This window comes from Fistularia commersonii, chromosome 24 (assembly GCF_037954325.1).
Source record: "Fistularia commersonii isolate RoL2024-O1a breed Wild chromosome 24, RoL_Fcom_v1.0, whole genome shotgun sequence".
NCBI classification, from domain to species: Eukaryota; Metazoa; Chordata; class Actinopteri; order Syngnathiformes; family Fistulariidae; genus Fistularia; species Fistularia commersonii.
The window spans coordinates 2075877-2086690 of record NC_141307.1 but is presented as its reverse complement, the minus strand read 5'-3'; positions in this window follow the sequence as shown (position 1 = coordinate 2086690).

The following is a 10814-nucleotide window of genomic DNA, read 5'->3' as shown; positions in this document are numbered from 1 at the left end:
TCATGGAAAGGAAAAGATCAACTTGACAGAACCAGTCCTGAAGAGTTGTGTGTCAATAAATTGTCCGACTGGTGATTGATGCTCATGTGTGTTCTGGGTTTATTTGACCAAATCAGACGTTTTACAAATGATGGCACTTACATCTATGTGGACCTTCAGGCTGTGATACAGTAAAGTTTATTTACATTTTGGTCCAAAAAATTGGAGTCGTGTTTCCCCTTCACACCCAGGTAGGGTCAAGTTCTGTCTTCCCACTCCTGCAGACTCTGGAGGGCCTGTGGATACAATTCCATACAACGGGACAGCGACCCAGTCAGCGATCAGGAGCAGCAGGTCTCGCCCTCATGTGGCGGTCGAGGTCTTCCTTCGGACGAGAGCGCCGACCACTGTGTTTCTCTCCCAGCAGCTTCCTTGCGAATCCAAGAAGGTTCGCGACGAAGGCACTGCACTTGCAAGCCGTCTCCTTGCCCAGTACTTACCTCTAGGTTATAAACGCCTTTAAGTTTCTTTTCATGTCATTAAACACTGAAAGGATGAACTATATTGACTCATTGTGTTCTTTGGCATCACATCTACACATTTTGAATTTAGTTTCCTTGAACTAGCACTCGACGCTTCCACCGCTAACTTCCGGTTCAGCCCTCGGCTGGTGGTTTCAGGTGAGCGTGTTCTGAGGAGCAACTCTATTCTGCCAACGACTCATAATTGAGCTAAAATGTTTTTTTCTTACAAGAAAAAAAAAAGTGGAGCTTCAGCTGAAATCCAGGGAAACAATTCAGCTTTGCCAGAATAGTTTGCAGACAATGTGTCACGACATGGCGAGGCAACAGCAACCAGAGCAACAGCCATCACGGCTTCCATTTCATCCATATTTTCCACTGAAAAGTCACTTCCTACTTCGGCTTTGCTGCATGTTTTGCAGAGCAGACGTTCAAGAACCGCATTGCTTTTACGTTGAGGGGACGCCATGATAAGGCGTTAGCATCAAATTAACTCCGCCACACTTTTACTGTTCTATAGCGTGTACGGGCAGAGCAAGTACTGTCAATGCTGTGATTCGATCCGTAATTGCATCGTATGATTGGCTGGACGCCGGGCAGAGTTTCACAGAAAAATGATACATAACTTATTCATTTGCGGTGCACTGAGTGTGCAGCTTAAAAACATGCAATAGACACATCCTGGTCATTTCTGACCAGTCAATGAATGTCTGAACTAAACAGTCCAAAATGCAGACAGAAATACTGCAAGTCAATCTCAAAGTGAAGGATTTCCAAGTGCAATATTTAGAAGAAATACTAAAGATTATCTTTGCACTAAAGAGTCGCTGCATCAGACTCGGAGTCAAACGTAGAAAAATGTTTAACAGGAAAAGGATAAACTAAAAAGGATTTTAAAAAATAAAGTGACACTGATATCAGGGTGTACAAGTACACTTTATTTTCACAGCAGGAAAACTACAAGCATTTAAAATTGCAACAGGTAAAGACACCGCAAACATTTTGCTAACTTTACACTAAAGTAATCACACACACACACACACACACACTACCTTGCTTGTGTTGGACAGGCTTCTTCTGGGGCTCAGGATCCTTGTCAGGACGCCTACAAGACCAAACAAAACATTTACGGACGGCGTCTGAAAGAACCTTGGAATTAAATACATTGATTTAACCACGGCCGTAGCCTGACATGTAACTCCTGCAGCTCTGAGGCAGAGCCACTAACACTGAGCATCACATCTGCAGTTTCTACTTTCACCTCCAGAACATTACCTTAAGTCCTCCTTCAGGGGAACCCCAGTTCTCTTCCAGTGAAGAGAAAAGAATCAGTCACTTAAACAGTCTTCATGAGCCTAAACAGATGAGCACAGGTGCAAAGATCACCAGAGGTCAGAAACATATACAAGCACATTTTCATTTAACAAAAAAAAAAAAAAAAAAAAGTGTAAGTGCCAACTTACCCAAGGAGGAAGCAAACACAGCAACCACACACTCTGGTCTCTTCTTACCTTCGGACACAAAAATAAACCACAAATATGTTCTGAATCTTCTCCCTGGCTTTGCTTCAATCAGCCCAATTCCAAATAAAAAAATAAGGAACAAACACTCACCAGAGACCACAGGACACAAAACCACACCAAACAAATGCATCAGATCTAAAAGACAAGACAAACATCTGCATATTTATTTATTTTTTTTTTCAACACAAATCCCCAGCAATTTCCTGATGAACCTCAACCTCTCAGCTGGCTCTCCACAGAGATCAGGCGTCGCCCAGAAATGACGCCAGTATAAAAAGCCCAGCGTCCTGGCAGGGACCAATAGGAGGCCGCATTTACTAAACGCTTTCACCTGCTGCACATGACCTGCAACATGGAGTAAGAGCTGATCCACTGTATTCATCTCTAGAGGGGAAATTCCTTTTTTCACACCAGTGTAAAAGTTATAAAGGAATAAAGGGATAAAGTTGATCCGATCTTATGCGTTGTAGGAAATTCGCAGCAGGTGAAAGCGTTTAGTAAATGCTAATTGGTCGCGGCCTCCTATTGGTCCGTGCCAGGATGGCAGCCTTTTTATACCGGCTGCGACGTCATTCCCAGGAGATGCCGAGGCTCCGAGGAGAACCTGCTGAGTGCTGGATGGTCGCTTTCGGCTGTGGAATCGCAAGAGGTGTCTTGCACACATTGAGTTGCTGCGCTTCATCTTAGTCGGAAGGTAAGAAGGAACCAGAGGTTGTGCTTGACTTTTATTTACTGCATGGTTTTTGCTGCCTTTTTCCTCCCTGTTTTTTGGATCTTTGGAGGAACAAAGACTGTTTTGCTCTGCTGTTTTTTTTTTCTTCTTATTTCTGTCCAAGTAGGTGTTGCTGATTCGTCTCCTCTGATGGGCGATCGTGACCCCGTGCCTTCACAAGCGACTCCTCAGGCTCGTCCGTCCGGAACTCAACGCTTGGCTTTCGTTTGGATCACCACCTCTGGATGTCAGTCGGTATGTTTGCATGATTCTCCTTTCAATGTATGTGAGGTGGAGAAACCGTTCATTTTGGGAGGGTAGAGTGATACGAGTGGCCCTGAGACATTTGGACATTGCTATTGCAAACTGTCCTGAGTGACAAGATGCAGTCTTAGTATTCTGCATGAACTGCAACAGGGCTCAGAATCAGGCTGTGGGAAAACAGGCAATACTGCCTAGGAGTTGGTACCAGAGGTGTAGACATATTCTGATGTGTTTGTAAAAGTGACAGGATAACATTTGTAGTGTTTGCAAGAGAATGCATTTGAGAGTTAGTGCACTTAGAACCTGCTAACACAAGAGCTGATGTTGCTTGAAGAACTTTAAAAAAAACAAACAAAATGGTGTTTGACTTTTTATTGGTCATTTCTTGCCCCATGTCTGGCAATAAATGGGAGCAGCTCCCAAAAAGCTCTGGTTTTGTGCAATCTGCTCAGCTTTTCTGGTAGCTACTGTGGAACGGCTGTATTAGCATGAGATTTGAGATACAACTTCCTTTGCACAGCGCTTGTCTGCTTGTTAAAGTGGCGTCTGTTAATCTATGGAAGTGCTTTAGTGTTGTAACTCTTTGCAGTGTATGTCGGTTTCACTGTCTGTTCATCTGTGGCTCTGTTTCCCTCTGTATGTTGCAGGTAGTTCTGAGCAGCTGAGAGCATTTAGTAAATGGTAACCAGTTGCCGTCCCCTATTGGTCCTGAGCGACGCCAGATACCCTCTGGGAGCTGCACCGTCTCTGAACTGGGAATTGCTTTTGGAGGAGGCAGCGGTTGTCAAGCCACAAACTGCTTAGGAGCCGAGGACTTTCTGCTTTTTACCATTGTTTTTGCAAATTTTGAATAAATACTCTTTCCTATAACTTGTGTCTGGATACTTCCGTTCCTCTTGTTTGGTCTCCCTGGCCTAGACGGACCTGACAAGTGCCATTAATAAATGCACAAGTTGCATCAGTATTAACGTGTGCCTTGGACCAGTTAGTGCCGATAGCATACAGGGTGCCAAAGGAAATTGGACTGCTGTGGGTTCAAGGAGTGTGAAAGGAAAGTTGCTGTCAGGAAGGGAGTCGGAGTTACCTTCACGGAGGACTTTGAGGAATGTTCTGGAGGTGACCTAGCAGACTTGAGTCTGAAATTGAAGATGTAATGGAGTTAGCTGAAGCGGTGGGTAGGTTTGGTATCCAGCATAGACTTTAGTAAATCCATTTTATTAAGATGACTCATGAGCAGAGGTAGACGACCTCTTGTATATGTGAATGAAATGTTGTCGACATGCTTGCAGTTTCTTGGAACGTCGTCTACTAGCCGGTCTTTATGTGAATCTAGTCACTATATAGCTGTTGGACACAGGATGTAAAATCTGTCTCAAAGCAGGTTCTGTTCCTGCATAGATCTATATATATATATATATATATATATACTTCAAATCAGCTTGGTGTGAAGGATCCCAGTGCATTTGCTTCATATTGCAAATGCTTATGTAGATTTATGTTTACCAGATCAGGCATCAGCAGGCTGATCTTCTGAAATAGAAGAGCACTGGTTCAAGTCCATGTATATAGTATATATCTTTGTAGTCTCTGTAAATAGAGAAGTAATTGTGTCTTATCTGTAAAACAGCTCAATGGATTGCATGTATTCCTCAGGATGGTCCTGTTTGACTGAAGGGCAAACTAAAAATTGTCTTGATATACCAAAAGTAGACTCAATGTGGACATTCACAAATAGTCAAATATGTAAATTGTCACTAAAGATGTCTGGCCACTGAGGTGACTGTTGGGTTTCAATGCAGACTGTGAATTAGCATCCATAAACAAGGTTGAAGGTAAAAGAAGCCTTAATGGAACGTCATTGTATTGTTTGCTTTGCAAAGTGTGACGAGAATGTGTGTTTTTCAGATTGTCCTGAGTGGAGAAATGTACATCCCAAGTGTTTGTAAATATAATGGTAAGTGATGTCTTGAATTGTTGTTGTTAATTTTGTATAATGTTATTTAGTGTTAAGCACAATGTTAATTGCTGATATTTAAGATGGATTGTTGTGTAGTTGAGGAGGTTTTCTTTGTATGCGTTGAAATGAAAGTATTGTTTGAGAGTGCATCTCTAATTGTTGTTTGTGCTTGTTGCAGGTGTGGTGAGGCCAGAAGTTGTGCATGTAAGAGTGTGCACTGTGGCTAGCTTTGCAAAAATGAATAAAGTATGTATCCCCTCTGTGAGTGAGTGAGTCTGGCCCCTATGTGTAATTTTCCAAAAAGTAAAATTTAGAAATTTCTCTAGCAGGGCTGTTTCTACGGTGCTCGTCTGCCTGCCCCCCTCTCTCTCCCCCCAAAGTCCCCCCGGGGGGCCCTGGTTAGTGGGGCCCCCCCTCCTCCCTATCTCGGCCTGTCTGCCTCCCGCCCTCCTCCTTGCTTCGCCTGACTCCCCCACGTCGGCCTTGTATCGGGGTTGGGACCCGACCTGGCTGTTGTCGGCCTTCCACCGGGCGGGTACCCGATGTGGCTGTGTGACTGGTACTGGACTTGAACCAGCGGTATCACATACAGCGTCAGTGGCTTATGGCACTGCGCTAACCAGTCACAGAGGGAAATCCGGGTTTCTCCTATATAACGTCACACTTAGAGGAAAAAAACACTTAGGAAAAAAAAAATTGTACTTAGATACATTTGGCAAAGTGAGACTTGATGTAGGCAATATTGACCTGCGCTGGACTCGAACCAGCAGTTTCCACATGCAGCGTCAGCAGCTTATGGCACTGAGCTAACCAGTTAGTTTCAAATTTTTGGGTTTCACCTATACAGCCCTACTCTTAGAGAAAAGCACTTAGAAGGAAAAAAAATCTTAGGCAAGATGCAGAGCATGCTGTGTCAGGTAGAAAGTAAATAGGCAAAAATCAGCAAATGTCGATGAGAAACTGAGCTTTCCGGTCAGGTGCAGAAATTCAGGTTGAATGTGTCTAACTTTACACTTAGAGAAAAATAGTTAGGAAAAAAAATGGATGAAGCACTTAGGTTTTGAACCACATAGGACCCCCGGGGCACTGATTTTGCACATGTATACTTTATTTTACTTTAGCATAAAAAAAACATTTTTCTAACTTTACACAAAACACTTAAGGGGGGGGGATCACCAAATGTCATTTCTCCACACACAAATGTGTGCACGTATAAAAACATACCTGCAACCGTATTTTGTCGGTCTGGGAACGGAACCTTCTCCACCATGTGGACACTGACTTGTATATCCAGAAATCTCTGAATTCATTAAAAGATCAACTTGACAGAATCAGTCCTGAAGAGTTGTGTGTCAATAAATTGTCCGACTGGTGATTGATGCTCATGTGTGTTCTGGGTTTATTTGACCAAATTGGACATTTTACAAATGATGGCACTTACATCTATGTGGACCTTCAGGCTGTGATACAGTAAAGCTTATTTACATTTTGGTCCAAAAAATTGGAGTCGTGTTTCCCCTTCACACGCAGGTAGGGTCAAGTCAGTCTTCCTGCAGACTCTGGAGGGCCTGTGGATGTAATTTCATACAACAGCACCGCGACCCAGTCAGGGATCAGCATCTGCAGGTCTCGCCCTCATGTGGCGGTCGAGGTCTTCCGTCGGACGTGAGCGCCGACCACTGAGTTTCTCTCCCTGCAGCTTCCTTGCGAATCCAAAAAGTTTCACGACTTGCAAGCCGTCTCCTTGTCCCGTACTTACCTGTAGGTTCTGAACACCTTTAGGGATGAGCTATACCGACTCACATGTTCTTTGGCATCACATCTACACGTTTCCTTGAACTAGCACACAAACCTTCCACTGCTAACTTCCGGTTCAGCCCTTGGTTGGTGGTTTCAGGTGAGTGTGTTCTGAGGAGCAAGCTCAGAATTGAACTAAAATGGTTTTTTTCTTACAAGAAAAAAAAGTGGAGCTTCAGCTGAAATTCAGAGAAACAACTCAGCTTTGCCAGAATAGTTTGCAGACAATGTGTCACGACATGGCCAAGCTGAGAGCCTCACTGGGACAAAGATCGTTGCAGTGATGAAACAGCGGGTCAAACATCTGTGGAGATCACTCACCAGACTCCTCCATAGAGGACGTATCTGACGGCAACCAGAGCAACAGCCATCATGGCTTCCATTTCATCCATATTTTCCTCTGGAAAAGTCACTTCCTACTTTGGCTTCGCTGCATGTTTTGCAGAGCAGACGTTCAAGAACCGCATTGCTTTTACTTTGAGGGGACGCCATGATAAGGCGTTAGCATCCAATTAACTCTGCCACACTTTTACTGTTCTATAGCGTGTACGGGCAGAGCAAGTACTGTCAATGCAGTGATTCGATGCGTAGCGTAATTGCATCGTATGATTGGCTGGACGCCGGGCAGAGTTTCACAGAAAAATGATACATAACTTATTCATTTGCGGTGCACTGAGTGTGCAGTGTAAAAACATGCAACACATCCTGGTCATCTCTGACCAGTGAATGATTGAACTATTCTTTAGTTTGAATTAATCATAAACAGTCCAAAATGCCGACAGAAATACTGCAAGTCAATCTCAAAGTGAAGGATTTCCAAGTGCAATATTTAGAAGAAATACTGAAGATTATCTTTGCACTAAAGAGTCACTGCATCAGACTCGGAGTCAAACGTAGAAAAATGTTTAACAGGAAAAGGATAAACTAAAAAGGATTTTAAAAAATAAAGTGACACTGATATCAGGGTGTATAAGTACACTTTATTGTCACAGCAGGAAAACTACAAGCATTTAAAATTGCAACAGGTAAAGACACCTCAAACATTTTGCTAACTTTACACAAAAGTAAACTTATTGCGCGCGCACACACACACACACACACACTACCTTGCTTGTGTTGGACAGGCTTCTTCTGGGGCTCAGGATCCTTGTCAGGACACCTACAAGACCAAACACAACATTTATGGACGTCATCTGAAAGAACACTTTAGAAATGAATGCATTGATTTAACCACGGCCGTAACCTGACATGTAACTCCTGCAGCTCTGAGGCAGAGCCACTAACACTGAGCATCACATCTGCAGTTTCTACTTTCACCTCCAGAACATTACCTTAAGTCCTCCTTCAGGGGAACCCCAGTTCTCTTCTCATGAAGAACTGGTCCCAAACAGTCTTCAGGACTGCAAACAGATGAGCACAGGTACAAAGATCACTGGAGAGGAGAATCTGAAACTTATTGAAGCACTGAAGTCTGCAGCACACTTGCATTGAAGACAAACAAGGACAATAACTCACCAGAGCTCTCAGGACACAAACACTCCAAACAAATGCATCAGATCTGAAAGACAAAACAAAAAGTAGTTTTTCATCACCAAAAAAAATAAACAAATTAAAAAAAAAAAAAGGCAGTAATTTCCCAGTGAACCTCAACCTCTCAGCTGGCTCTCCACAGAGATCAGGCGTCGCCCAGAAATGACGCCAGTATAAAAAGCCCAGCGTCCTGGCAGGGACCAATAGGAGGACGCATTTACTAAACGCTTTCACCTGCTGCACATGACCTGCAACATGGAGTAAGATCTGATCCACTGTATTCATCTCCAGAGGGGAAATTCCTTTTTTCACACCAGTGTAAAAGTTATAAAGGAATAAAGGAATAAAGTTGATCCGATCTTATGTGTTGTAGGAAATTCGCAGCAGGTGAAAGCGTTTAGTAAATGCTAATTGGTCGCGGCCTCCTATTGGTCCGTGCCAGGATGGCGGCCTTTTTATACCGGCCGTGATGTCATTTCCTGGCGATGCCGAGGCTCTGAGGAGAACCTGCTGAGTGCTGGATGGTCGCGTTTGGCTGTGGAATTGCAAGAGGTGTCTTGCACACATTGAGTTGCTGCGCTTCATCTTAGTGTAGGAAGGTAAGAAGGAACCAGAGGTTGTGCTTCAATTTAACTTCTATTTACTGCATGGGTTTTGCTGCCTTTTTCCTCCCCACTTTTTGGATCTTTGGAGGAACAAAGACTGTTTTGCTCTGCTGTTTTTTTTTTCCCTTATTTCTGTCCAAGTAGGTGTTGCTGATTCGTCTCCTCTGATGGGCGATCGTGACCCCGTGCCTTCACAAGAGACTCCTCAGGCTCGTCCGTCCAGAACTCAATGCTTGGCTTTCGTTTGGATCACCACCTCTGGATGTCAGTCGGTATGTTTGCATGATTCTCCTTTCAATGTATGTGAGGTGGAGAAACAGTTTATTTTGAGAGGTTAGAGCGACACGAGTGGCCTTTAGACATTTGGACATTGCTATTGCAAACTGTCCTGAGTGACAAGATGCAGTCTTAGTGTTCTGCATGAACTGCAACAGGGCTCAGAATCAGGCAATACTGCCTGGGAGGTGGTACCAGAGGTGTAGACAAAGTCTGATTTGTTTGTAAAAGTGACAGGATAACATTTGTAGCGTTTAAGAGTTGGTGCATTTAGAACCTGCCGATGTTGCTAGAAAAGCTTAGAAAACCAAAATCATGTTTGGCTGTTTCTTGCCCCATGTCTGGCAATAAATGGGAGCAGCTCCCAAAAAGCTCTGGTTTTGTGCAATCTGCTCAGCTTCATTTTCAGCTTGTCTGGTAGCTACTGTGGAACGGCTGTATTAGCATGAGATTTGAAATACAACTTCCTTTGCACAGCGCTTGTCTGCTTGTTAAAGTGGTGTCTGTTAATCTATGGAAGTGCTTTAGTGTTGTAACTCTTTGCAGTGTATGTCGGTTTCACTGTCTGTTCATCTGTGGCTCTGTTTCCCTCTGTATGTTGCAGGTAGTTCTGAGCAGCTGAGAGCATTTAGTAAATGGTAACCAGTTGCCGTCCCCTATTGGTCCTGGGCGACGCCAGATACCCTCTGGGAGCTGCACGGTCTCTGAACTGGGAATTGCTTTTGGAGGAGGCAGCGGTTGTCAAGCCACAAACTGCATAGGAGCCGAGGACTTTCTGCTTTTACCATTGTTTTTGCAAATTTTGAATAAATACCCTTTCCTATAACTTGTGTCTGGATACTTCCGTTCCTCTTGTTTGGTCTCCCTGGCCTAGACGGACCTGATAAATGCACAAGTTGCATCAGTATTAACCTTGGACCAGTTAGTGCCGATAGCATACAGGGTGCCAAAGGAAATTGGACTGCTGTGGGTTCAAGGAGTGTGGAAGGAAAGGAAAGTCGCTGTCAGGAAGGGAGTCGGAGTTACCTTTACGGAGGACTTTGAGGAATGTTCTGGAGGTGACCTAGCAGACTTGAGTCTGAAATTGAAGATGTAATGGAGTTAGCTGAAGCGGTGGGTAGGTTTGGTATCCAGCATAGACTTTAGTAAATCCATTTTATTAAGAAGACTCATGAGCAGAGGTAGACGACCTCTTGTATATGTGAATGAAATGTTGTCGACATGCTTGCAGTTTCTTGGAACGTCGTCTACTAGCCGGTCTTTATGTGAATCTAGTCACTATATAGCTGTTGGACACAGGATGTAAAATCTGTCTCAAAGCAGGTTCTGTTCCTGCATAGATCTATATATATATATATACTTCAAATCAGCTTGGCAGGAAGGATCCCAGTGCATTTGCTTCATATTGCAAATGCTTATGTAGATTTATGTTTACCAGATCAGGCATCAGCAGGCTGATCTTCTGAAACAGAAGGGCACTGGTTCAAGTCCATGTATATAGTATATATCTTTGTAGTCTCTGTAAATAGAGAAGTAATTGTGTCTTATCTGTAAAACAGCTCAATGGATTGCATGTATTCCTCAGGATGCTCCTGTTTGAAGGGCAAACTAAAAATTGTCTTGATATACCAAAAGTAGACTCAATGTGGA